Source organism: Dermacentor albipictus, chromosome 5, assembly GCF_038994185.2.
Source record: "Dermacentor albipictus isolate Rhodes 1998 colony chromosome 5, USDA_Dalb.pri_finalv2, whole genome shotgun sequence".
Lineage (NCBI taxonomy): Eukaryota > Metazoa > Arthropoda > Arachnida > Ixodida > Ixodidae > Dermacentor > Dermacentor albipictus.
In genome coordinates, this window is record NC_091825.1 from 6,888,115 (window position 1) to 6,916,060 (window position 27,946).

Below are 27,946 nucleotides of genomic sequence, written 5' to 3' on the forward strand. Positions count from 1 at the left end.
GCCAAGCCAAATCAGTAACAAGTTGGCTATTTGGGTGAACGCAACGCACCCGTTCGAACCACCGGGTACGCGCAACGCCGGCCGATTTATATAACGGCGGGCGTTGGGCGTACCCGGTGGTTCTAACGGGTACGTTGCGTTCACCCAAATAGCCAACTTATTACTGATTTGGCTTGGCTCCCGTTGGATTTTTAAAAGGCGGCGGTAGTGCGCTTTAGACATTTCTTGAATTTCTTGTGAGCGTCTGTGCAACAAGGTGTAACCTTTCTCTATGGTGAAAACTTTACGAGGTGTTTCTGCGTTGTATGTTCGATTTAAGTGGTCTTCGCTGCCGTGGTTAGTTTGTTTGGCTGGTTAGTACATGTGCAAACGGTCTTTTGTGATGTTCTGGAGTTGTGGAAGGTCGTCGCCCCTATTGCAAGTACTTGCGTTGTCGCGACATCATTCGAACACTATACGATCAGAGCAGAAACAAGTGCTGTAACCTACCCCAGTTATTGTGTAGGCGTCAGCTCTCGAAGTATTGGTCAATGCACGGTGGGAGCCCGTTTTATCTGCGGATGCGTGCTTGCACCAACTCTGACGAAACTCTGATCATTCGGGACCTATGAAAGCAGTGCTGTGTTGTTTTTGTTCCCTGCTTAGTTCGCCTGTTTACATACTCGCCTGAATGTGTGCTATTGTGGTTTTTAAGTTTTCCCCCGTGGGTCTGTACCAGATACCTCGCATTCAGCTGCTTGTCACCTGTGGTCGTTTATAACTTTGCTGCAGAATTTCGTCCTGAAGTCGAATAAACTTTGGAAGGAAATCGTGAAGCTTTACTCCCGGAAAGCGCTTGTACTTCCATAGAATTTACAGTTCAAATGCAACACATATCCTCATTTAAATTTTAGAAGAATTTATAGTTTCCGTAAATTGAAATTGCAGATAAACAGAATTCAATAAATTGAAGATTTCTATATGCACACCAAATAAGTTCTGCAAAGTAAAACGGTTTGTTACATTAAAGTTCAATATATGGAGGTCTAATTGTACAAAATTGATTGATATAGGGGTTGATTGGATACAGGGTGTGCATATTCACACGCCTGGTTCCGTAGTCAGTTGTTACGTGCCGCTCTACTTGGGCAATAAACCAAGCAACAATGTTAAATGTTTTCGAACTGTTCATATATCGGGAGCACACCAAGAAGGTGATCTAAAACGTCCAGGCATATGGTGACTTTCTGTTCCAAAAGAAAAAAAAAGTAATAGTAATAATGTGTACAGTGCCATAGCAGAGTAAACAAACAAAAAAGCTGTCTTTTTAAGACAATGCTACATTTTTTTTTCCTAATTACAGCAGCTGTGCAAGGTGTTCTAGATCAGTTAGGATATTTGAAAATTCAGTGTGATGGGCCAGTCTGTTTCCCTTAGTGTTATAATGGCCTCATATTCTTGCGAAGTTAATCATATGACTCCTGTATCCTTACTACATTGAACTCCTGAAATGTTTTATTCCGGCCACTGCTCCTCATCCACCATGCTGCTTCTGCTTAATAGTTCTCAAGGCAATTATATTGCCCTGCTCTCCCTATTATTCAGGCAGAGAAACAGATCCACATGGCCATCACAAACTAATTTTCACTTGCACATGCCCTGACGTTCAAAACATTGCAGTTGAGCTGGAAGCTAGAATCAAGCTAGAAGCTAAAGGAAAGCTATAATTAGCACTAGTGAAATGTGAAGGTTGTTAGCAAAAGTGCCCACAGTGTGTGAGGCCACAGTTTATGCGAAGATAAAAGTTTTGAGAAAAATTGTATAAATTTTGCAGTTGATATTGTTGTTTTATTAATGCTGCTCTTGCTTTAGTTATCCTTTTTTTTAGTCACCATATGTGTTAAATGTCACAGCATTTGATATTATAGCATTGACATATATCAGTGGGGTGGGGGGTCCTCATCTGGATAGTTCATTTCTAATGCATACACTGTGCATGGCTTGTTCGCGTTGCCAACACCTACTGTATTACTTTGCTATTAAAACCTTCGCAATTGTTTTTCACACATAAATAAAACAAGCAGTCTAAAAATGCTCCTTTGTCTCATGCAATATAGCGGTCCTCTCAACTAAAGCTGTATGTTCTCGAGACACAAGTTGACAGCTACATGTTAGCTGCAAAACCTCTTAAATTTGCAACAATATTGAATATATTGAGACAAAAAAGCTATCTTGATGAACATAATGCTGCAGATGCTGACCAGCACATGAGTAGTGCTTCTTTTATTACAAACATTTAATCACATTGCAGAGAGTGTGTACCACTTAAATCACAATCATTTTATTGAGATATTTTTGTGTCATTTGCATGTGGCAGAAGCAGGAAATAGTAAGCTGACTCTGCCTTAAAGCAAACATATGCATGAGAGAGCGCTTAAAGCATTACTTGTTGAAACCGATGCTTTGGTGTCTAGATTTCACGACGAAGAGAGTAAAATGAGAGGTCATACACCCTGTATTCTGAAACCATCTATGACTGGAAGCTTCATTCCACTGAGATGAGCGCAGTGCCACCCCTTGACTGAAGACGACGCTGTGTTTCACAGTAATTGACATGAAGTTTAATTAAAGCTAAGCAACCGCCTGTGTCAAGGAGTGGGGCTGCTGTGCATTTGAATCCAGGTGGAGGGTTGAGTGGAGAATACAGAAGTTAGTCACCTTTACCGATCCTTGAGCCTCTTAAGAGATTTCCTACAACATCTAAGCTCAGCCTTTCTGTTTTCTTACAGCATGGTTATTACAGGTGGTACAAAACATTCCATTGTACAGTTTCTATAATTCTTTGGGAAAACATACATCACCTCACTAAACAGGAATAGGCTCAATAGGTTCACTGGTATCGTCTATAGTGTTTCCATCCAAGACCTATTGCTATTACAAGGCATTGCAGACATTCAGTGACGTAGCCAGAAATTCATTTCAGGGAAGGATTCTCCACTGGTCACTACCACTCCCCCATCACCTATCTCTCTAGCACTACATAAATGTGTGGAGGGTTTTACATCACACCAAGACAAACCCCTAGCACTCCCCGGACAGGAATGCTTTAGCAATGAGGATGCACATTTTTACGTTGCCAAAACTTTGCTTAACTTCTGACAAAAGTTTTTCATTGCTAAGACTACGCCTAAAATTATGCTATCATCCTTGTGCTGTTTTTAGAAATGACTATATGAAAAATAACATTTTGTTTACAAATTGATGTATTTATATAATGTATATTATGGCCTTGTTGTTACATTACTTAGGAAAGTGAACTGTGCTAAAAACATGACAGCGCTCTGTCTTGTGTCTTCTTCTTTGCAGCCCAGACTTGTTGCAGCCCAAGTAACAGTGAAGGTCAGCGTTATTTTCTTACCAGATTTGCTAGTGAGTGGTTAAGCCATGGCTGTGTATGGAAGAGAGCGGGCACTATTTTGCAAGTCGCCTATTACTTAATTGCAGGCATTATGGGCATGCTTCCCTGACACCTGCCTATTCTAAAGACTGCAAAGCAGCAAGCACAGCACATGCTATGACAGGGTAGGTGAATCTCAGCTAAGGCAACTGGCCACAGCTATCTGGTGTTGAGCGATCGAGCAGTGATGAGACAATCCCCCTATGTTCCATAATTTTTCACTTCATTTTTGATGCCCTTAATGCGTGTCACCACCCTAGCCCCCTTACTGTATCATCCTCCCCACTTCCTGGAGCTCTCTGAAACTCTTTTCAGCTAATCACTGTCCCACTTTTCAACATTCACGGGGTTGTTGAATGACACAGCATTCTATAACATTCCTATATTTATGTTTCTGTGTGGACATCGAAGCCATTCACCTAGCTCCCATAGTTTGTTGTGGCGGCTTCTTAGCTTCCCTGGTCCAGCACCTCGTCCTTGATATAGATTGCCGCGCGCAAATCAGCATTCTGTAGGCCTTTCTTTCTTGTCCCGTTTTCTCTCCATTTTTTCATTCTTAGCAGTGTGTACAAACTAGCCTGAGAGCAAGCTCTTCTGAAGTTTATTAGCATAATGAAAGTCAGAGTCAATGGAAAGTAAAAGAAGAAGGTGGGGGGAGTGTTTTTTATGAGTTTTCTAAACAAGCAAGTTGATATAAGTAAGTTGTATAATAGCAAGCACCAAGTATGAAAGAATAAAAAACACATTTGCACTTCTCGTCTGACGAAATTTACTGTGCTTTTACAGAAATGAAAATCATTGAAAAGGAAGTAAGTGTTTACGTTGAGATACGAGCACGTAATCTGTAAGCCTCGTAAGCTTATGTCAAGTAAAACAACATGAAATCCTGAGAGATTGAGCTTCTTAAGTACACGTGTTATAATAGGAACACCAACCTTCTTCAGTATGATAAAAGCACTGTAGATCAAGGTTCTCCACGTAGTGGAAACATTGTTAAATCTGTTAAGATGTGAATGTGGGCAAGTTGGTAACAAAGTTCTAACTTGCTAAAGCACATTACTGTCCTCATCGAACTAATGACTATAGTTTCTTTTACATGTGTCTTGATCACATTCATCACAACATTATGCATTTTTAGCTTTCTTTAATACATTCTGTAGCCCCTCAATGGATTCAAGATGCTAGAAACCTATGTTGAACTACAAAGTGCTTGCCATTAAAAAAGACAAGAAGTCAGTTCCTGGTCCTTCGGGACCCAGTGCGGCAACGCAAACCAGCTCGGAGACGCCGATGGGAGCCCCGGGAAGAGTTTTCTTTTCTCTGTAAGGAGATCGAGTCCCTGGAATGGGTTCACCCCGAGATAGGGACGGTGGCTCCGTAGAGCAGTGCGGCTCTTGCGCTGTCCGGTGCGCTCATGTCGGCCCTTGAAAATCCGAGTGAGGGAGTGTGATTTTCGTGCCGGACCGTACCCACATCCGCAGCAGGTCTCCGAGGTGAACAGCCTCTAGTCGATAGACCAATGTAGGTAAGGGAAGTCGGCAAAACGGATCCGTAACCTTGGGAAAAGGATTGGCTCTGAGGGCTGAGCCGGTCGGGCTGGGGTCCAGAAGCAGGAACGGCACTGCACCGGGACTGGGCGAGGCTCGCCGCCGTAAAAAGCGGTGCGGCCGAGCCCGGACCAGCGTCGGGACCTTCCTGTGGAAAGCCACAGCTGTGCATTTTCCATGGGCTTCGCGCCTGAGGTTCTTGCTTCGGCCGGCAGAAAACAGCCAACTCGGAACTGGCACGGACCGGGGGAATCCGACTGTCTAATTAAAACAAAGCATTGCGAGGGCCGTTGACGGTGCTGACGCAATGTGATTTCTGCCCAGTGCTCTGAATGTCAACGTGAAGAAATTCAAAAAAGCGCGGGCAAACGGCGGGAGTAACTATGACTCTCTTGTGCATCCTTCATCTCCCGGCTTCCTTCCCCGACATTCTCATCCATACTCCTCATCGAGCAGGAGGCCTTGGCGTACTGGAGCTTTCGCGAGTGGCGGCTGAATGCCAGGTGAAAGCATTCGCTCGGCTCCAACGTCTAGGGTCTCCAATCGTGGACGCGGTGTTGGAAGGACCGTTACGTGGAGACCGGGAGGCAATCGAGGAGAAGATGGGCGTTGCGACCGGCCTCGTAGAGCCTAAGTCTCTACAGAAAGCCCTACAGCAAGCACGTAAGACACACTTGGAGGACTGGAAAAAAAAATTACACAAAGAAAAGCCTATTTGCTTTTGAGAGCGATCCAGTTGGAAATGGGTGGCTTCGGCCAGACACCAGGTACATGGGAGATGGCGATCGCATCCGCTCCCTGCGCCTGCGTAGTAACCTATTTCCAACAAGGACGCTCTCCAATCGGCACTCCGCGGATGATTCGGCCAGGCTTTGTAGAAGGTGCCATCAGGCACAGGAAACCACATACCACATCCTCCAGGTGTGTCCATCCGTCCACGAGCCGCGTTGCTCACGGCATAACTTCATTTCTCAGGCCATAATCACTAAACTGCGGGAAAAGCACAAGGATGCTGAGATTTCGAGCGAGCGCCTCCTGGTGACCGGGGACGGTGTAAGGCTTAGGCCCGACATTGTCCTCGAGCTCAAGGAAAAAGCATTCATTTTGGATGTGGCGATCGCTTGGGATGCCAGAACGGAGACATTGGAAGGCATGTGTGCTGCTAAGCGCCAGAAGTACCAGGCCTTGGTGCCGGTACTTCAGGCCAAGTGCCCTGGAAAGGAGGTGAAGGTCTTAGGGCTGGCGTTTGGCGCACGCGGTCTCCTTTGTCCCAGCACCAAGAGAGCTGCGAAAGAAATTGGCTTAAAAGAGTGGGAACTAGCCTGGCTTGCGGCACGCACACTGGTTGGCAGCCTTATCTGCCTCAACCGTTTTTCTAAAAAAGTGATCGCTTGATCCGGGGAAACAGCAGCCCTCTTGATGCCATCCTTGTAGCTCAGCCCGCATATCACACTTTTATTTATTTATTTATTTTTTTGCCTTTTTTCCCCCTCTCCTTTTTTATATTATTGCTTTCACCTAATACTTAACTTTTTAACTGTTCCCCCCCCCCTTTTTTTTAACTTTTCTCCCCCGCATTCCCCCAGTAACTCACTAAAATCGTGTGAACTCCTGTACGTAAAGGTAATGATAGTATAGGTTTCAAGTATAAGGTTTCAGGTGTGACACATTTGTTCCTGTGCGCAAACGTAATGATAAATATGAGTTAAATGTATAAGGTATTAGGTGTCACAAATTTTTCAGGTAATATAATAGGTAAAATAGCATCCGCAATTAGTAAACTTAGAGGGTCCTATAAACATCTGTTTGGGTCTTAATTCCTCGACTGAGAAATATCGAGGCGTCATAGCAAGGGTTTAGGGGTACTTAGCAAAACATGTACATGTCACTATTACATTCCTACTTTTTCCAACTGCTGCATTTTTTTATCATGGTTATACACCATAAAAATTTCTTCTGGCCACTCAGCTGGTCCCATCGGGAAACGTCAGTGCACAACTGCCTCTCCGGTGCTCTGCCAAAAGCGCGAGAGCATCGCCCCGATGCATAGGTCTCTTCGGCATGTCCTTTTTAACCTTTTTTCTTGCATGCCCTACTTTTTGTGTCTTTTGTTGTTACTACTACCTTTTTTCTTATTAGTGTAAACCGAGGAAGACTTCTCAAGCCTGTTGGAGCCAACAGCGGACCCAGCAAAACAGCAACATCAATACCACAGAGGTGAAGTGGAAACCCATGAAGCCTTCAAAGCGGACCTACTACGGCCGTTCTTCAAGTTCCCGGCTCCAGCAAGGTTACCCCTGTCCACCGAAGGGGAAGCAAATAAAGAGTTTATAGCCAAATGCCTCGTCATCTAATTAGTGACGCGCATGAATGGATTAACGAGATTCCCACTGTCCCTATCTACTATCTAGCGAAACCACAGCCAAGGGAACGGGCTTGGCAAAATCAGCGGGGAAAGAAGACCCTGTTGAGCTTGACTCTAGTCTGACTTCCTGTGTTAGAAATATTTATTAGTTAGAGAAAGGCTAAAATTTAGTATGAACATTAGCCATGTCTTGAAGTTTTCATCCTACTCATTTTACAGTTGAAGCTAGCTTGCTTCTCAGGTTACTTGTGCTTAGAATTAAAGCACAACAAACAGATGAATGGCTTGCCGGGGCGTTATTCACAGAAAGTGGTCACTTTTCTCACTCTCTCCATAGAGTTTCGGCTACTGCTGGTACTGTTGGCCGCATAGCAGCCAGTGCAGAGCCACTGAGTGTCGTGTGCCGATGTGCCAGTTTTTCTTAGCATGTGGACACTTCTCCCACGAGTTTCTTCAATGTTGTCTTGACGAGGGCCGAACAGTGAATGAGCCAGTTCATCTTGAAATTTTATAATTGGCGTAGAGTTTCCTTCAAGCATACCACGAATGTTCCACGCATTTATGATGACACATCCAACAAGCAACTCAACAGCTACCTTTCTGTACCACTTGAGTCCTTTTCTAAGGCAGTTGTGGTTTAACGTCATTTGGTCACTATAGTCGACGCCCTTTTTGCTGCATTGTAATCGAGACCGGCCTGATGTTTCATGATTGGTGCACCGTCCCTTGTTTTCTTCCCACTGTCCACCAAAGTTGCTTCATATTTGGCGACAGATGTGAGTATCAGAACAGGCCTCTTGTCCATCCACTTCAGTGCCTTCACTCCATTTTTGGACTGAAGTTCGGTAACACTGCCATTTGCAACCTTTACTTCACTGAGATCTTTTGGCAGCCCTTTCCTCACTGAGCGAACTGTGCCACGAATGAAAGTGTCTTCCTTTAGAAGGCGAAAAGTGAGCAGCAAGCTCATGTAGAAGTTGTCTACGGACAGCGGGCACACAACTTCCTTGTAATTTTGCAGGAGTTTCAAGCATACATCTTCGGCATGTCCGATGCCAATTGTTCAGTCACACTTTCCGGCATATACATGAACCTTTAGCCTGTAACCGTCTTTGGTACATGCCTTGAACAGCCTGACTCTGTAAGAACGAAAGTCTGCCACACCATGGCACTATTGTTTCATCTATCACAACCTCCTTTCCTGGCTCAAGCACAGTGGCAAAAATTTTAGTTCAATTTCTCTACCAGAGGATGGATCTTAAAGACATGATCCTGCAACTCTGCAACCAGTTAATTGTCCGCAAAATGCCGGAACCTCAAAAGTAGGGAGAAGGCGGTCACGGCTCATATTTTGATGAATGAGTTCAACACCATACAGGTTACTTTTTGCCCAGTAGTGACTCGGATAGGAAGATGGACGAGATTAATACAAATTGGTATTCCAACAAATGCTTTCATTTGTTGGAGATTGGTTTCCATCTAATTTTTCAACTTTGATTTAGATTTGGGAGTAGGAAGACGGAGGAGACCAATACAAATCAGTATTCGAATAAATGCTTTAATTTCTTTGGCATTGGTTTCTGTCCAATTTTTCAAGCGTGATTTAGATTTAGGAGTAGTTGACTTCAACACTTGTGTGAACCTGTTTGTTTCATTGACTATCATTTGCCAAATGTCATCCGTAATAAACAGTGAACATAAAGATGGGGCATAACGGCTAGATGGCAACTGAATGATAGTGGGCGGCCTAGAGTACGTGTGGTGTCACACTAGGCGAAGTGGTTGTTGCCGGTGTCCATTTCTCTAGAGATGGGCTGAGAGAAATGAGAGCATTGTGTCCTGAATCATTCACCTCAGAATCATCAGTCAGGTCTGACTCTCCATTCGACATGCTGGCTGAGGTCTGTGATGGTTCGTAAACACTATCTTTGTCACTGATTTCACTGTCCACTGCTGAACATCTGACACTGAAGCACTTGACTCATCCGCTGGTGATCGCGAAGTTGCTGGTGCATTCTTCTGGCCCAAAACTAAGTTTATTTGTTTCCTCTGCATTGTGCTTTTTTTTTCATCCGTAAGGGGCATGAGGATCTATCTATTAGACACGCTGAAAAGTTTGGGAGTAGCAAGAAAAATGCAGGTACTTATTCCAATGGCACGTATTTCAAAGACTGCTGCGAAAGTTTGCAAGAAACCCAACTGAGAAATGCGCCGCCACTCCACTCTCCGAAACAAACATGCCACCCCATGTCCAATGCAATAAAAATATATATTAGTTGCAATTTCAAACCTCAGATGGCAACACAAGAGCAAGAATTCTTGCGTGTGGGTCACTGGTGAGTCACGCCACACACAGCATAAAAACGTTTTCGTTGAGTGCATCGTGGATTGCCAGTGGTTCATAGCATTTAACATCAGTCTACTGGCTATCTATAATCTCACACAACAAAAATCGTACCTCTGAGTTAAAGTGTCATAATGTTATCGCAGCAGCAAGCAGATGAATGCCCGTAACTTTGCTCTGAGTGCCATCACAGCACAGGCTGTGCTGTGATGGCACTCAGAGTGACACGTGACTTAGATTCAAGGCAGCATCAGTTATTTGTTGAATCTGTTGCTGCAGTGAACTAATTAAAGTTTAGAGAAATAATGAAAAATACAACCCGAATGTCTGGGTGCTTTTGTTTTACTTCGCACTGTAGCAAGAGAGATGAATTTCCGTTTCGTCTCCTTTTCCCGACGTTTGCACGCGCGCAGAGAACGAAACTATACGTCATTGTCTACATGTGTTCCAGCATTGCGATCATGAATGCTCTTTTATCCTCTCGCGTTTGCCTCAGTGCTGGGGCACTGACTTATACCGCTAATCACGTGTTCTCGTGTAGAGCGCGCACTATCGTCCGCTACAGGAAACGAGACAAGCGCAACAGCTCGCGCGACACCGTCACCGGAAGTGTGCCGGTGACGGTGAAAAAAAGAAGACGGCAGGGTATACCCGCCGCGACCCCTCGGCTCCGGTATGGGAGAACGCAGTGAAGGAAATTTGCTTACACAGGCGAAACGGGGAATGTCGAGAGAGTGTTTATATAGGCGGCGACGCTCGCCTCCTGAAATCATGCGTTCGCGGCACTTCAATCATTCTCTATCTGCTGTTAATGAACCAATTTGAAAAATGCTTGCGGTAGAACACTTCTTAGAGGGCACGTAATAACTTTCAGTGTATAACCAAAATTTGTTATGTAGCCTGTGAGGGGCCCTTTAAAACAAACTCGGTAAAAATCGGGTGTACTGTGCGATGTTGTTACAGCTGCGTCGAGCTTCACAGCCCTCTACACAAGCATTGCTGTGAAGCCTGTGGCAGAAATAGAGTTTTATTCAATCAAAGGACTGCATAGAGCGCGCTCTCGTGTTGTGCTACGTGAATTAAATCATTCGTTTCCTGCCTGCACAAACGTTTGCATCTCGAGTGGATTTCAAGCACACCGTCTAATAACGTGCAGTTCCGTCGTGCTTCGCAGCACTATACACAAGCACTGCCGTAAAGCTAGAGGCAAAAGTACGATGTCATGAAACCAGATCAATGCATACACCTCGCTATTTTGGTGCGCTGCGTGAATGGAAACATTGCTTGCCTGCCTGCACAAACGTTTGCATCTCGAGTTAATATCAAACAAATCATATAATATGTGCAGTTTCGTCGAGCGCTTCACCGCACTGCATGCAAGCATTGCCGTAAAGCCTGTAGTATAAATAGGGTTTCATGAAGTCAAATTAATGCGCAAACCTCGCACTTGTGGTGTACAAGGTAAACAAAGAATTCGTTGCCATGTCTCCGCAGTAGTTGGTCACGTTGATTTGTGTGAGCATATTGGTTCATGTGCCCCATCTACCTCTGTGATGAGAAAATAAGCAAGAATATCAGCTGCTATGTGTCGATGCATATGCTTTTTATTACAAGGTGTAGGAGCAGTACATCTTACTGCATGAGAAAACCACTCATGGAAACAGTACGTTCCTTGAACATTGTAGCTATTTAATAGCCTAGGAAGCGCGCTATATTGGAAGTTGCAATTTTTTTTCTGTTCGCAAAATTCAATAACTCGATGCTTTTTCTAAAAGCAAAAAATTATAAATTTCGCAATGATACGTATGCTGCGTCAGTAAGTTAAGTAGGCAGCACATAATTAGGCTAAACCAGAGGAATATCCGCAGGTATTTATACAAATGTACAAAGTATTTAAAAAAAATGTTTTCTCAAATGTTTTCAGTGTGGAGTAAGGAGTTGCATGTGCGTCCAGCGCTGATTTCCAGCGCTTAATTTTTGTTGAACCTTGATGTAACAAAGACGTAACACTCAGCACTCTATTTTGTTACATCAATTTTTTTTTTTACAATGGAACACTGCATTCTACTATACGTGCCGCTCATGCGCCCCAAAATTTTGGCCCCTCTAAGGAAGTCACTGTTCTCTAAGTTTCGCCCGAAACTTAGATATCGCTACTTCCAATTGACACTCGTGAAACCAGCAGCCACGTCGGCTTGCCGCCTTTACACCGGCCGCAAATTACTTTTAAAAAATGTGGCACGCGCGGGCCGTGTATATGCACTCTGCTGCGCGCGGACAGCCATATGCACGGGCACGGCCAGGCAAGAGACGTCGCGCGCTCTCTGACCCTAGCGCGCACTTGATCACGGGACGTGGACAGCGCGCATAAAGCTGCCATCCTTCTCGGCTCACCCTCGCACCCGTTTCATTCGCAATTAACCCCAGCATGTGGGATGCAACGGAGCACTATAATTTTTGTCACACTTGGACTTTAAACCAAACATCAGGGCGATGGCGAAAATTCGCTTAGGGTGTCCAAAAATTGCTATCGCAATAATACATTATGGAGAAAGGTATTATGTAAATTATCTGTGGATGGGTCGAAACCCCCTAATTTCCCCAACACGCACCCATCCACTGGCACGCTGCACACATGGATCCCGCGCGGCACGCTGCATCATTAAGGCGTATCGTTCTTCGCTAGCTCTATGATCATTTATGCAGTAGTCACTTGGCGAGAAGCTTAATTTCCAACCTATGCGCAAGTGTCGTAGCTGAATTTCGAAAGTACACGGACCATATATATGTTGGAAAAATAATCGGAACTCACTATTTAGACTCGCCAAAATTATAATTAGTTGCTCACTTGAACTCATAAGAATATACTTCTCAGCCGAGCTCACTCGGGCTCAAACTCGCCAAAATACTGCTCAGCTGGGCTCACTCAGACTCATGGGATGATCTCAGGGAGTTGACTCATCAGTGAGTTTGCCAGCGTATGATGTGTGCTGAACCACAAACCTGGCTTTCTTGAATAAAAACAGTTGGTCGCTGCAGCATATGGATGCACATAAGTGTAATTCAGAGAGCGCGGCATTGTAAAGGCTGCCACAGTTACCATGCCATGCTGCAGCTCATTTCAATCATGTCAAATGCAATACCCCTGCCAGCTTTTAGTCAGTCGATCAAATGTGATTGCTATTTATCTCATCACAACACCTCATTTTCCTGCCTAAGGCTTTGGGTGAATTTTCCTTGGCATCCATTTTGTTACTCTAACAGGTTACCAGTTATCTGTTGCCTATACGAAATTTGAAGTTGTGCACATGTCATGTGGACTCCATGCCAAACTCGTAGTACTGCATGCGTTTTTGCAGTTAGGTCTAGAGTTACAGAATCGCATGTGGGAGTTACTTTAGTTAGCAGCTGTAGCTTTGGAACAAACACGTGCATGAGAGTGTGCTTAAGTGTTACCTGTCAAGACTGGGAGCACCAAGGCAACTTGTGCAGTAAAGGCATGGGCAGTACGAGCCCACAGATTTTACTAAGTGTGGCTGAGGTGATGCGTCTAGATTTCACTATGAAGAGAGCCAAATAAAAGGTTGCCTATCCATCATACCTATTCAGGAGCCTTTTCTTGAGCTTTTCTAAAACATTAAGCTCAGCGTGTACACTTTATCACAGCATAATTATTACATGTGATATAAAACATTGTATTGTGCAGTTTCTCCAACTCTTCGTGAAGGCATCTATCCATACATTAAACAGGAATAGGCTCAATGTTGACATATCTCCACAATAGGATCTCCAGGACCTCGTACTGTCACAATGCATCACAGACATTATTTAAGTGAACTCCAGAAGTGAAGCTCTTCGTTAACATTGGCTAAAATTGTATTTTTATATAGCAAAGTGATCATGCATAAATCTGTATGTCATGACAGAACACTTTGTTTCTCACGGACTTTAGTTTACAATTGTTTTCAAGATCAGGAAAATTGTGCTGTGTGCTAGTTGGTTCAACATACTTAACACTGTTGTGCGGAGTGACGAAGGGACAGGACTTGAGCGAGAAAACAATAGACACCTGAGCACAAACTATCAACTGGTGATTATCACAAGGCAATGATTCTGCTGAAAAGTAGGAACCACAGGAAAAGACAAGTCGTGGAAGCATACAACCTCAACGTGGACCCACAGGGCTCATGTGTCAGCCCGCCGTCTATTTCACTCAGCAATAAAGAGATTAGCATAATCACTGACAATAGAGGGTGTAGGTAGACCGGGAAGAGGACTCCTGTGCATGCGTGTAGGCTTTATGTACGCTTCACTTGCAGAAAAATAAACCAGTTCATAGTTTGCACTCAGGTGTCATGTGTTGTTTTCTCGCTCAAATCCTGACCCTTCATCGCTCTGCGCAACAGTGTTAAGTTTTCAGGTTGTTCACTATGTGATGTAGGAAGGGTAAAATTGATGGGAAATCCCAATATTCTCGGGCATATCGCGAAAAATATGGCCCAAGTCAAGTGTCATTTTAGGCTTCACTGTCCCCTTATATAGGGCAAATAGTAATAGTTTGAATTCTATGGACGCTGGTTGCTTTTTCTGACTTAACCTAGGCAGTGCTCAGCTCTCAGTTGAAAGGAACAGGTAAACAGGACTTGCCACATAAACAGAAGGTAGCACTCCAGACTTAAGCTTAATATACTGCGTGCTTCCACAGCCCTAGGGGGCTAGTCTGTAAGTGTTGACTAAGTGGACTGTCCATTCCAGTACACGCTGAATGAATAGAGCACGAGAGCCCATGGTGATGATTGTCACTTGCTCTACCAGCTTATAGCTCTACCTAATCAATGTGTGCTGAAACAGTCCACTTAGTGGATCCTTACAGAATCCTTCCCTAGACTGATGTTTATGTTGGTAGGTTGCAAGTATTGCACTTTCTTTCCTTTGATGTGGGCAGTTCCCACATATGGATGCAATTTAACATATTGTATTCATATTGCCTTTGGTCTATACATATCTAATTCATGCTTATAACCAGGCCTACAAGCTCTTGTCCTGCATATTTATATACCCTTCTCATTGGAGAATGGAGTCATTTTCCATTATACCCTCAAGCACTTGAAGTAGACACTGCAATAACCCCAAGGGAGGGGGGACAGTAACGCAAAAACCTTACTGGGCTTGTGGTGCTGCTGAAGGATGCACACATACCATTTATGCTAAAATTCCCAGCAGACATTCCAAAGTTTGTACGAGTTCGACTTTAGCTGGCTAAACTGAATGATTCATATTGAAGGCAATTCTTGCAACATTTGGTCAAACTGAATGAAACTGGACAGCACAATTAGCTGTGTTCATCTACCGTTTATACGACTGCTACCCCGAGCATTTTGCCTGTTACTTTGCCTTTCGTTTCTGTACTATCAAGTTCAAGTACACATGTACTTTATCACTGTACAAGTAGAATGGCTTCAAGGCTTTTCCTGGGCATTCAACAGTCACTATTTATTCCTATAAACCTTCCTGCATGTGAAGGCAAAAGAAACTTATTAATTCATGCTGGAAGTATAAAAAGACAGGTATTTGCACAGAAAATGTTTATTTTGAGCACCGAGGTTCTTGCTGATGTAGATATGGTGCTGGCTCCCTCCTTGCCCGAAGCATGTGCTTGCTGTACACAGCACCAGATGATGGCTTCCTAGGTCAAAAGATCAAAGTGAAATAAGAGGCATTTTGTTTTAGCCCCGGAAAGAAAAAGCAGGATTGAGACATTAACATGTATAAAAAATACTTGCCTAAAGAAAAATTAATACACAAGCAAATTCACTAAAGAGGTTCACTTTCAAGAGCGAAAGTATGGTTACGATGAAAATTACAAGGAAGCTTCACTGCTCATTGAGGTTTCGGTTCAGTAGTTGTTGAGCCACGAGGGTTAGCATGCTACATCTTGCATATTATGTTTTGTAGAACAATATTGCACTTTGAACAATGTAGTGCCTATTTAAATGAACTGACAAGGAACGCTGAAACTCCAGGCTAGTTTGGTCTGCACAAGATATGATACAGACACTGTACTGCATTCATTTAGTGTTTTTGTCACTGATCTCGTGCACAAAGGTCACTCACACCTATCCTACATGAAATGCAGTTACTTCTTTGAAGCTTCATCTAGTCCTTGAATTTGCTGCATGCTTATGTCTAAGGGAGTTCGTTTGGTTCCTGTTAATGTAGTACATCTAAGCAACTGTTATCAAATGCCCTTAGTGTTCCCTTGCATGTACAAAACATTTTTGGCCCTTTCAATGCACAATACTCATTACATTTGACACTTGGGACTCGTGCAAGGCGCCATTTAGTATTATATGCTTGTCCACATCTGATAATACTTTCATAGCTGGGTCATTCCCATGCCAAATGCCTTGGTTATTACTGTGACCATCTCACACTTTTCCTTTAGAATCATCTTGTCCACTTTTAAGGAAGCACCCCACGACACAATGTCTCCATCCTAGTGGTGCTATGGAGTTAACTTATGTGCTAGTTGTAGCAGATGACGTCAACTGAAGGCCACTGAAGATAAAACTCTCTGCGACAATTCCTTTTACACAAAAAATGCAAACAATACAGAATAGTCAAAATGTAGTTATCTGGCAAGACTGGCTGCATCCATCATCTTTGTTTGGCGCAATTCTGAGGTGGCTCCATGTTACAAGACGCTTGGCGATTATTGCCATGTGACTGTTTGGGACTCTATAAAACACAAGAATTGCCTTACTCCGGCCTTTCTCTTTGTGCAGCGGCCAAGGTTATTATTCGTCCAATCGCACCGTGTCCTGTTCGTGTGTCCATAGACTAAATTCTTCACCACATTGTTTTTGCGGTATTTCGTGAGTGACCCATGAACTCATCTTGGGGTGGGACTTCTTATCTTTGGCGTTTGCTTCTATCTCTTGTCATCAGCGCCTCACACAACTGGATGATGCCACTGGCAATTCTCTTCCTAACCACGAAGAATGCATTCGTCTCGTCACCTCTTCCGATTACGTTCTTTGGCCACCTAGAGAAAAGGTTATAGGTGTCAACTCCTGTAACATTGTGGATGGCGGCGTATTCATTCTACCCTATGACCATACCCTATCTCGAGCAATTCTGATTACCCCTGGCCTTATTCGCTTCTCTGAAGGGTCTGCATTGCTTACTGCAATAAACCAAATCGAACCCCAACTGTTGCCTCGTGGATCAACTGTCACTTGAGCTGTTGACACTCATGTCGTTGCAATTGTCACGAAGACAGCTCAGTGTGTTCTTGCGTCTGTTACCGTGCGCTGAACAAAATCGTGCGCAAAGATGTTCACCCCGTGTCACGGATGGATGATGCACTAGATTCACTCCACGGTGCTGAGTATTTTTCTAGCCTTGACTTTAGACCAGGCTACTGGCAAATACCGATGTCCAAATCCGACAAAGCAAAAACGATATTTGCTACCCCTGATGGGCTCTACGAGTTCAGTGCGATGCCTTTTGGACTCTGCAATGTGCCTGCCACATTCGAACGCATGATCGATAAGTCTTGTGTGGCTTGAAATGGAAAACCTGTCTGTGCTATCTAGACGACATTGTGTTTTCAACCATGTTCTCACAACATTTGCAACATCTTGATGAAGTCCTTGCCTGTCTTGCAAATGCTGGTTTGCAGCTCAACACACGCACACGCGCGTGCGCACGCATGCACGCACACACACACACACACGCACACACACACACACACACACACACAAATGCAGTTTGGCCAGCAAGGCCATCAAAGTTCTGGGGCACATAGTCTGCAAAGAAGGTATTCGTCCGGACCCCAAGAAGCTTACTGCCATCCTCGAATTTTGTGTCCACTGCGTCAAAAAGACATGCACAGTTTTCTTGGACTTGCTTCTTCCGGCACTTCATATGCAACTTCGCTACACTTACGTCTCCGCTCCATCAACTCCTCCCCAGTAATGCACCCTTTGTTTCGTCCGACGAATGTGAACATGCTTTCCTGCTTTTGCAACATGCCCTGACGTCAGACCCAGTACTGCGCCACTTTGATCCAACCGCGCCCACCATCTTTCACACCGACGCTAGCAGTCAGCCTCGGTGCCATTCTACTACAATGCGACAACACATTCCGCGAACGAGTAATTGCTTAGGCTAGTCGTGCACTAACCAGTGCAGAAAATTACTACACCATAACCAAGCAGGAGTGCTTTGCTGTTGGGCCGTGCTAAAATTTCACCCATGTCTTCATGGCCGCCATTTCACAGTTGTTACCGACCATAACACACTGTGCTGGCTTTCATCGCTAAAGAATTTATCAGGTCACCTGGGTTGCTGTGTGCTTCACCTACAGGAGTACGATTTCAATGTCACCTACAGGGCTGCAAAGAAGCATCAAGACACCAATGCTCTCTCTTGCTACCCTCTGCCGAATCATGACGATTCACCACAACCTCTCCGCGATTGTGTACGTCCTGAGTCCTTTTCATCGGCTTTACCCATTGTAGCCCTCGAATGGCTAAGACACAACAGCCCATCTGTCCTTGTGTCCCACTAACGCATCGACCCATACTGCTGAACTATTCTCCAACGCATGGAAGATTCTTCGTCACCTCCAAACGCCTGACTTCGTCGACAACTTAATCAATTCAAGCTGCACAATGGGGTTTTACATCGCAACATTTATCACATCGATGGCAACAAATGGGTCCCGGTCATACCATGTTCTCTGCAATGTGAGGTGCTTGAAGCCTTTCACGATCATGCGACGACTGGTCCTCTAGGCTACCACAAGAATTACAACAGAATATGAAGTTGCTGCTCCTGGCCTGGCCCATCTTCAGCCGTTGCGAAGTATGTTGCACCCTGCGTTCATTGTCAAAGTAAACCCAACAGCTCCTTCTGGCTCTTTACAACCTCTGCCTTGTCCCGCTTCGCCTTTTGAAGTAGCTGGAATAGACTTGTACGGTCCTCTTCCCATGACCTCACATGGAAATCGTTGGATTGCAATGGCCATAGACCATCCAACACGCTATGTGGAGACAGCATCTCTACCATCCTGGACTGCTGCTGAAGTCGCCGATTTCTTTCTACAGAACATTATCTTACACCGCAGCGCTCCGCGCGTTCTCCTCAGTGACCGCAGCAGTCTTCCTCTCTTCTATCCTTACCGAAGTTCTGTGCGCCTCTAACACAATTCGCAAGACGACTTCCAGTTACCATCCGCAGACCAACAGCTTGATGATTGCGATGTACAGTCACGTGCAATATGAATTGCAACACCGGTGCCCGTGGTCGAAGGGGTTCCAAGGCTGTACGGCTGTGCAGACACATGGTAAGTTCCAGACCGAAACACAGCTTCAATTAGTGGTGTCTATTAAAATGCTATTTCGAATGTCAGAGCTGCTGCGCAGCCGTGGAGCCCCTTCAACAACGAACAAGAGTGTTGCAAGTCATATTGCATGCGACTGTACATCTACCCTGGCCACACGAACGGGGATGCAATCCTGTCATTCATGACATTCGCCTATAACATGGCTACGCAACGTAGCACTGGATTTTAACATTTTTTCTTCATCTATGGCAGTTCACCAAGTTTCATTCTTGATGTATCATTCCTTTCGACTCCTGTACCCCCTTCAGTTCCTTTCTTGGAACAGTTTGTGTCTCGCCTTGCAGAGTGCAGACGCCTCGCCCCGCTTAACACCGACGTCTCCCAGGACGCTCGCAAGTTTCGTTACGACTCGACCCACTGTGCTGTAACTTTTTCTCCTGGTGACAAAGTTCTTTGGACTCCTGTGTGCGTTCCTGGCTTATGCAAAAAATTTTGCAACACTTCTTGCTTATGCAACACTTCTTGAATGCCCACACCACCGTATCGTCGGGCAGCGAGCACAACCTGCGACACCCATGTGGCCACAATGACGAGAGGCGGCCTGCGCAGCTGGCCGGTTGGGGTCATCAGGTTGTCGCCGGCCATCCACTGATTATATTGTTCACGGACACGGTCTTTAACAGGCTTGTTGAGCACGACGTCCAGTGGCTGAAGTGTTGACGTCATGCCTCCCGGAATGACGGCGAGTTCCGTCCTCCCGTCGCGGAGTGCCAGCTTCAATCCTGCGGTCAAGTGCCCGCGAAAGGCATCCAAGACGAGCATGCTCGGACACCGCAAGAGTGCCCCTGGTTGCCGATTCCAGACGGTCTTAATCCAATTGAGCATGAGGGCCTCGTCCATATAGCCCTTTTCATTCACGCGAACGACATCCCGCGGGAAAGCCTCTTTCGGCAGCGTCTTCCTCTTGAATATTATGTATGGGGGCAGCTTTCTGCCATCTGCAGTACACGCGAGCATCACCGTGAATGCTCGTTCCCCGTAGAAAGAAGCTCGACTTCTTTTGTGCCGCGTTCGCACACTGTGGTGAGCGACGGCATGTCGAACCACACCGGCATTTCATCAGCGTTGCCGATCTGTACCAACATGTAGCCATGCTGCTGCCGGAGACGGATAACATAGCGCTGGAATTCGACCAACTTGTCCTCGTATGCCTCTAGCTGCTTCTGCCAGATTGATTTGCGCTGTCGAAGTGCGAATCCCTTGCGTTGCATGAAGCGACGAACCCAATAAATGGAGCCCTTGAATTGTTCCTTGGGCAGTCCGGATTCTCGGGCGATCTCAATAGCTTTGATGCAGATGAGTTCTGCTGTGACTGGCAAAGATCTGGCACGATGCTCGCGGACAAAATCCGCCACCCTGTCTTTGAGCTCCGGGTGCACTGCGCCATAGAATAAAGAACTTCGTCAGAATAAAGAACCGCGCAGCGCCCGCGAGTTGGGCCGCATCGGTCACCAAGGGGGCGATAACAATGTGGATGCCGAAAGGTCTGCGCTCCTACATGCTGCCAGACGACTATTCATGCTGTGCCAAGGGCCGGTATGTAAGTCAAGGGGTGAACTTTTAGTAATATTTTTGGGAAAAAACCTCAACCTATAGACCAGAACACGCTAGTCTCGCACCCAGACTAACCGAACGCATACTCTCGCACCCGGGTTGCCCGGTCGACCGGCGCTATTTTGTACTGGGCTGCCAAAGCGTGTTCGCTGGCGACCAGTAGACATGGCAAGCGCCAGCTCTAGGGCTCCAAAGTGCGGAAATGTGCCCGTTCACACGGATCCAAAGTAGAAGTCATCTGGGCATCATTGCGTCGTGTTTGGATGCCAAAACAACCAGCGGAAAAGGAGCAGGTTGCTTATCGCTGTTTGCAAAGAGCACAACACACGTAGGGAATCGTGCCGGTGCGGTATTTTCAGCCTGCGCCGATTTCCATCCGCAACGAAGAATGCCAAGCTGCGCCACCGGTGGATAGATGCAGTGAATAGGAAGAACTACCAACCCAGTGAAAATGCACGAGTGAGTATTCGATCTGTGTATATTTTGGTGCCACGTTCAACTTTGCGCCCTACAAACGTAATACGTGTAACACGCAGGTTTGCTCCGAGCACTTTCTGGGCAACAAGCCTAAGAGCAGAATCCCGCGCCGGTGCTTCGCCTTGGCTATAACAAAAAGGCAAGCCTTTTCGTGTTTTCATTCAGGCAGAGCTCCCGACGGTTAAGCGGAACAGTTGAGTTTGCGGTTAGCGATACTTGCAGCTGGTGCACGGAGTGACCATTAAGCGTGAACGACAAGTTGTAGGCCTTGCTGGTGAGCGTTATTGCTAATGAAAGTAAACCGAAGTCTGCTCGTCACGTAGCATGCGTCCACAAAAACGTAAACGACGACTACTCGTCGCCGAAGGTGTTCTTGCAGCGCACCTACCTTTACGAGCTGGTGTTGCAGGTGTCATTCGTAACGAATTCATTTGAGCCTCCTGAGCTCTAAACTGCGTGCGGGCTGTTATGCGGGGCATAGCGCAAAATATTTCCGTTCATATGGCGAGGAAAATAAGGTGCTTAATTATTCTTGTATTTTGTTACAAAATTTTGATCGTTCTCAATAGTTTTTTTTTTACTGTTTTCTTTTCTATGGGAGCGCCAACAATCCGATGGCCTCGTACAAGCGAAACAGGTCTGGTACCAGGTAGCTGCAGTTGGTGGGGCTAATTTCTTGGAATGCAGGTGCGGTTGTTGTCTTGTACCAAAGGGGTCCTGATGATGCAGCTTTAAGTAGGGATGGTAATTTTACGTGCCCTGTCATGGTTTGTGCAACTGTACAACACCTGCATCTGTCATGCTCGCCCTGTTATACGGGCTTTGACTGCACGTGTAGTTGAACATTATAACTACTGTAGTACCTCATTTTCCAATGAGTGCAGGTTTAGCATCATATGCTGCTTGTTCGAGTGCTGTAGGCTTTTCTTCTGAATGTTGTACTCTTAAGTGGTTGCACGATACAATTGCCCTGGTGTGTTTTCTATTTCATTTTGAGAGGACTTTATATCTTCGCAACAGTGATGGCATGGGAAAGAACTACAGCCCTTCTTACTATAACATCTATTTTGTTTTCAATGTGCAGGTGGTGAAGGGCAGGCGTCTGCTAACCAGGCAGTCAAACGACCTCGCCAGTTGGTTGCCAAACGCGGCCAACCCAGTAGAGACCATGACAAACAAGACCAAACTGAAAGTGCAGATGACAGTGTTCTGCGTGCTTTAATAATATATGGCACCAACACAGTGCTGTAAATTCCTTCACAGGTTACATGCCAAAAAGCTCACACGTGTTCTAGCATATACCGCGCGGTTTGTACAAACGTAATAGCGTACCTACCCGATGTATTCGCTTCTGCAGTCTGCACAGCACTCAGTGTGGCCATTGCGGACTTGCATGAGGTCTTGAAGTTTGATTGAATCCTGACAGCGAAAATGACAGGTTAGAAAAAACGCAAAACACGCCTTCCGCCCAGCTAAAAAGCCCAAGATTCGCTTTCGCACCGGGTCGCATCTCCCGGCGTGGCAGCCCAGGCCTGCTACTTCGCGGCGCTTGGGATAGATGGCGCGACCGGCGCTCATCAATATGGCGGCGCCCTTTGAATTCACGGTGTTCTGGTGTATATTCCGCACTATACGGTACTCGCACTGCTGGAGACATATGCCGTGGTCGAGAACCTACGGCTTCCCAACTACTCGGGTGCCACCACCTGTGCCACACGCAGTTGCACTGGGCACCCTGCCTAGATGGAGTCCATAAGCCAGGAAAGCCACGCACGGCAATCTATGTCCGCAGCACCCTGGCGCGTGCTGTTCTACCTGTTGCTGACATCGCCGGTGGCCCCTTGGAGTCATGCGCTGTTGTGGTACGCCTTGGCAGCCAGGACACGGCTGTGGCGAGCTTCTGCATCTGTCCAGGAAAGCCGTGGGATCCCTCCAGCCTCATCCAGCTGGCTGTTCGCCTTGGTGGGCATGCAGTCCTGTGCAGTGACTTCAACGCACACCACAAGGATTGGGGAAGCCGCAGCTGCACCCGCTGAGGCAAAGGCCTCACAGATGCCATCAGCTGAGCTGGCCTGCTGACCTTGGAACACCAGGGAGCCCACCTACGTCTACCGCAGAGCTCGCACGGCCATTAGACAGTTTTAGTATAGCGTACGCTATTCCATTGCGTACGCTAAAAAATAGCGGGTCGTCACTGCGCATGCGCTGACCACTAAACGAAATAGCGGGTATAGCGGGCGTACGCAACGCAAACGAGTTAGCGTTAGCGTTTTTGCGGGGCTTGCGGAGTTTGCGGGAAACATGGCGGCGATCCCGGCTGCCCGCTTCGAATTGAATTTGGTGTTGCTTTTGTAAAATGCACTTCGTTCGTAGCAAATAACTGTGTAAACGGCTTTCGCTTAGTCTCAGGCCGCTTCGACGACAGAGTATTATGGATAACTTCGTGGTGTTTTCGAGATCGCTTCTCGTTTCGAATGAGTCGAAGCCTAACCAAAGAAACGTTCTAGATGTCAGCGCCACCTATCGCTACAGGCGCGAAATAGCCGCAACGACGGTATACGGCCTCAGAGATCTGAAGATATCGTCGGCCAACTAAAATTGTAGAAAACGTGCGCTGCTTAGCGTACGCTATTTTATAGCGTACGCTATAGTTGCGTACGCTAAACTAAAACTGTCTATTGACCTCTCCCTCAACACTGAGCAGTGCTCCTACTCCTGGGCCACAACTTCGGACGAATGGGGGTCTGACCACTTCCCTATTGTGATCAGCCCCAGGTCTGGGAGAAGGCCTAGGTCAAGAACTTACGTCACAGACTGGTCCCTGTTCCGGAAGCACTGCAGCAAGTTGGACGATGGCCGTGACTTCCTGAGCGCCATCGTGGATTGTGCTCAGGCTGCCACCGTTCAGTGCTCTACCCAACCAGATACCCCCGCTCCGGACCTCCACCTGCTCAACATTCGCGCCTCCAGGTGCCGTATGGAGCGTGGAGCAATCCGGACGGGCAAGGCAAAGCATTGGACCGAGTACAGACGTGCAGATGCCCGCTGCCATAGAGTTTCTAAATAAATACCCTAGAGGGAAATGTGGCGCTAGTGTCTATGGGGGTTCTCATGAGCGTTGCCTCAACCTACATGGGAATGATGGGAAGTACAGGCTTCGGATTGACTTCGGTCTTTAGACAAGTGGCGTTTGCTTCTGGCGCAGTAAACAAAGCTATACTCAAATATTATCGCGTAAAATCAAATTCTATTTCTGCAGTAGGTTATGTAATATACAACACGCTACCTAAACTTTGTATGAATTTGAGATGGAAGCATGGTTTACTATGGTTTGTCACCAGGACACACCAGGGTATCCATACTTGTGCGATTCTGTTCGCAATTTAACGCCAAAAAATAATTATTTATTCATTTTTGCAACAGCAAAACAACCGTGCATGTACTTATATAAAAATACTCACCAAGTATTTCTGGAAATAAAAATGTTGTATTGTGGCAAAGCGTTGCGCCCTTGAGCGGAATGCTAAAAGTGTCGTCTGCTACGACGCCTGCTCGCTGCAAACGCGAGACTTTTCTCGCAGACGACAGGCACTTGCGAACTCTCTTGCTCTTTCGAAAAGGTTGCGTCGGCTGTCACGATTGCTGAACGTCTTCAAGTACTTTTAAGCACATCTGCTGCAGTGCTAGCTAGGACGCTAGTGGCCTCCTACGAGTATGCTTCATCATATTTTATATTGGCGTACCGCTTCCGAAGCGTTACAGCGTGGCTTTGCGGGTACCCATTGTGCGACACTAGACTACAGCTCGGAAGCAGCTATCTTTCCTACCACAAGTAAGTTTGTGTTCTCAAAGTCCTAAAACACGCATGTCAATGAGCACATAAACGAGCACATAATGAAGCCCTCAATAAAATTTGATTTTCAAGCCACTAGAAGTACAACTGTATATGTCTTGTATCAGTAGTGCCTTCTTTGTCCTATTCTGAAGTTTTACAAAGAACGTAACGCTACAGTGTTCTTTCAACGTTTATGATGCCGCCGCTTTCTCGTCACGACTTCGACGCCACACCGCGACACAAGCATCGTCCCAGTCGCTGGCCCAGCGCGCTGTCGCCACTCCGAGCAATATAACAAAGGCAGAGAGCTTTGCGTTGCACTGTCCCACTGCAGGTTATAGCAATTGCGCTTGGAGCGAAACCAAAACTGCCAAAAAAATACTTGTAGACTAGTTCGCCAGTCAATAAAATGCCAATCCGAAGCCTGTACTTCCCATCATTCCCATGATGGTTGAACGATCGCAGCGCTAGATTTGCCTCTAGGTATACTAATATGAAACTCTATGCCCGCTGCAGACGCCAAGCCCGGCGCAGGAGGAGCCTCTGCTCTGCCATCGAGGGCAGGTCCAGGGGACCCCTGGCTTGGAGACTGCTCAAATCCCTCACCAGCAGGAGATGAAGCCCACAACCTGTCCTTGCCGTGGCCATCACGCTGAGCATCAGCGAAGAGGCCCTTGTGGAGCTCCTCGCCAACCAGTTTGCGCTGGCTGTACCACGCACTGCAGCCATCCTGAAGGTAGGGCAGCCTTCCGTCAGCCTGCCTAGCTGCCTGCACAACCACCACACAGGGTCTTCGCTTCTGTAAATGGCCTGTCATCCAGTCTTGGGAGCCTGGCCTCACAGTTCAATGGCCCAGAAAGCAGTCCGAGCGCTTTTTCGCTGCCTGAGGGCAACAGACTTGAGTGCCCGACTATAGACATCCTACACTTAAGTTCTCTCTCTTCCTCTTTCACTCCCCATTCCCCTCCCCACGTGTAGGGTAGCAAACTGGACTCAGCCTGGTTAACCTCCCTGCCTTTCCGTCTTCCCTTCTCTCTCACCACCCAGGGTGGCCATCGAGCCAGGTTATGGCTATCTACCAGGACCCGCTGACGCTGCACGAGCTCCAAGCATCGCAGTGCACCAGGAGCCCAGTGCACCAGGAACCCAAATGCTTCGCAACCTGGCCGCCAGCGAGCAGCTGCACCTGCTTGACTGCTTAAACATCTGGCAGTCAGGGCAGGTGCCGGAGTCATGGCGCACAGCCTACGTGGCCCCCATCCTGAAGGCCGGCTGAAAAATGTGAGCTCCTATCGGCCAGTCTCACTCACCTCTGCTGCTTGCAAGCTGATGGAGGCCATTGCTTTCTGGCCGATGAGCAGATAGGCTTCCGGCGGAGCTGATGCAGTGCGGACTCCATCGTGGACGTGGTCTCCACGCTGGAAGAGGCCAAGGCCTGCGGTGACGCCGTGCTCCTGGTGCTTATCGGCATGAAGGGGGCCTTTGACGGCCTGCCCTATCCAGTCGTTCAGCAGGCCCTGGACCTATTTGGTAGAGGGCGTCCCACAAGGATCAGTGGTGAGCCCTTTCCTGTTCAACCTGGCCCGACTGCCTGCTGTCCTGCAGACTGACCCCCACAACCACATGAATACCTCCATCAACGTGGACCACATCGCCCTATGTGTGCGAAATCCACCACACAGCCACAGCAGTGCGCGCTCGGCTCTGCAAAGAGCCCTCGACACCGCCGCTGCTTACCTGAGCTGCATTGGCCTTGCCATCTCGGCAAGGAAGACGGAGGCCATGCCGCTCCACCCAAGAGCAACCGCCCGCTGCACAGCTGCAACTGGAAGGCGACCTTGAAGCCCGGCAGTGACGTACCCGGGGCTACACGTTCATCACCGGCTGACCTGGCTGCCTGCTGTCAAGACCCTGCATGTCCAGGTCCTCCGGGTCCACAAGGCAGTCTCCCAGCTTGTTGCCCGAGGACAGAGCTGCACCACTAGGTGGGCTCTGCGGCTGTACCATGCAGTAGCCACCTCACGCCTGCGGTACGTCCTCCCACTCGTGGCACTACCACGTGCCCGTCTCAAGAAGCTGGAGCTGCAGCATAGGGCCGAGATTAGGTTCTGCCTGGGCGATCCCTGCAGCTCTGAAATCGCTGCAACCTTGGCCGAGGCAGGAGCATGGTCCCCATCACTCCTGTCACAGCCCACATTCTACAATCAGCCACAGCTGTGCACATCGCTGAATGACACTGCGTTCAGGAATATCGGTCACATACCGACCGCACACACAACCCCCATCACATCTGCACTGAGCATTACACTGCGGAGAAAGCTTATAAGTGAATGGCTACTGACAGCGCAGCGAAATTTTGGTTCTAAAGCAATTTTTCCCGACCGTGCAATGAGGCCGCAATGCGAGACCGCAACGAGGCCGCAATTTGGTGACTTTATTCACTACCGCCCTTAGCCGGCAGATCTGAACCATGCATCAGGAATGTGCATTTCCATTGGGGAACAATAGAAACTCTTATTTAGGCTAAACAAGCGCGCGTACGTACTGTACGTACTTACATGCCGCACTCGGGACATCTGCCATTCAAATATTCTGCCATGTAGCAGCACCGTAACCAAGTAATGTTACTGTTACGTGCTTCTGACAAAGACTCTAAATAACTCTGAAGGAGCGCAGTTCCGTGTAATATACGTTCTCTGCATTAGGAGACTGTAGCACTGGCTGGCCGGTGTGGCGGTCCCTGCAATGCATCACAAAAGCTCGTGAGGAACCTGGCTATAAAGTATCATCACAGAACACCTATATATGGCATCATGCAGTCGAAAGATTAGCTACGCGTAGTAGATGCACATCAAACGCAAAGACGAAGTATACTTACGAGAAGCAAAAGCCCGAAAAATAAGCGATCCACCGCTTCGTGCATTCCGAGCCTGCCATATGCCATATTATGCCGCCAAAAAGGCCGAATGTGACATC

General features: G+C 46.9%; 2 long non-coding RNA genes across 4 annotated transcripts; one reads left to right on the forward strand and one right to left on the reverse strand.

Annotated features, from left to right (window-relative positions):
* Nucleotides 1–208: 208 nt before the first annotated feature.
* On the forward strand, nt 209–26,274 carry LOC139059834 (uncharacterized). Its single transcript, XR_011514379.1, has 3 exons — nt 209–353; nt 3,346–3,378; nt 26,018–26,274. It is a non-coding gene; the product is annotated as an uncharacterized lncRNA (long non-coding RNA).
* Nucleotides 15,247–27,908, reverse strand: LOC139059833 (uncharacterized). Of its 3 annotated transcripts, none has more exons than XR_011514378.1 (4): nt 27,529–27,908; nt 26,708–27,052; nt 26,281–26,576; nt 15,247–15,378 (listed from the first exon to the last, which is right to left on the reverse strand). It is a non-coding gene; the product is annotated as an uncharacterized lncRNA (long non-coding RNA). The 3 variants fall into 3 exon arrangements; XR_011514377.1 differs by having other exon boundaries at nt 26,708–27,151; XR_011514376.1 differs by lacking the exon at nt 27,529–27,908 and having other exon boundaries at nt 26,708–27,509.
* Between the last annotated feature and the right edge of the window lie 38 nt (nt 27,909–27,946).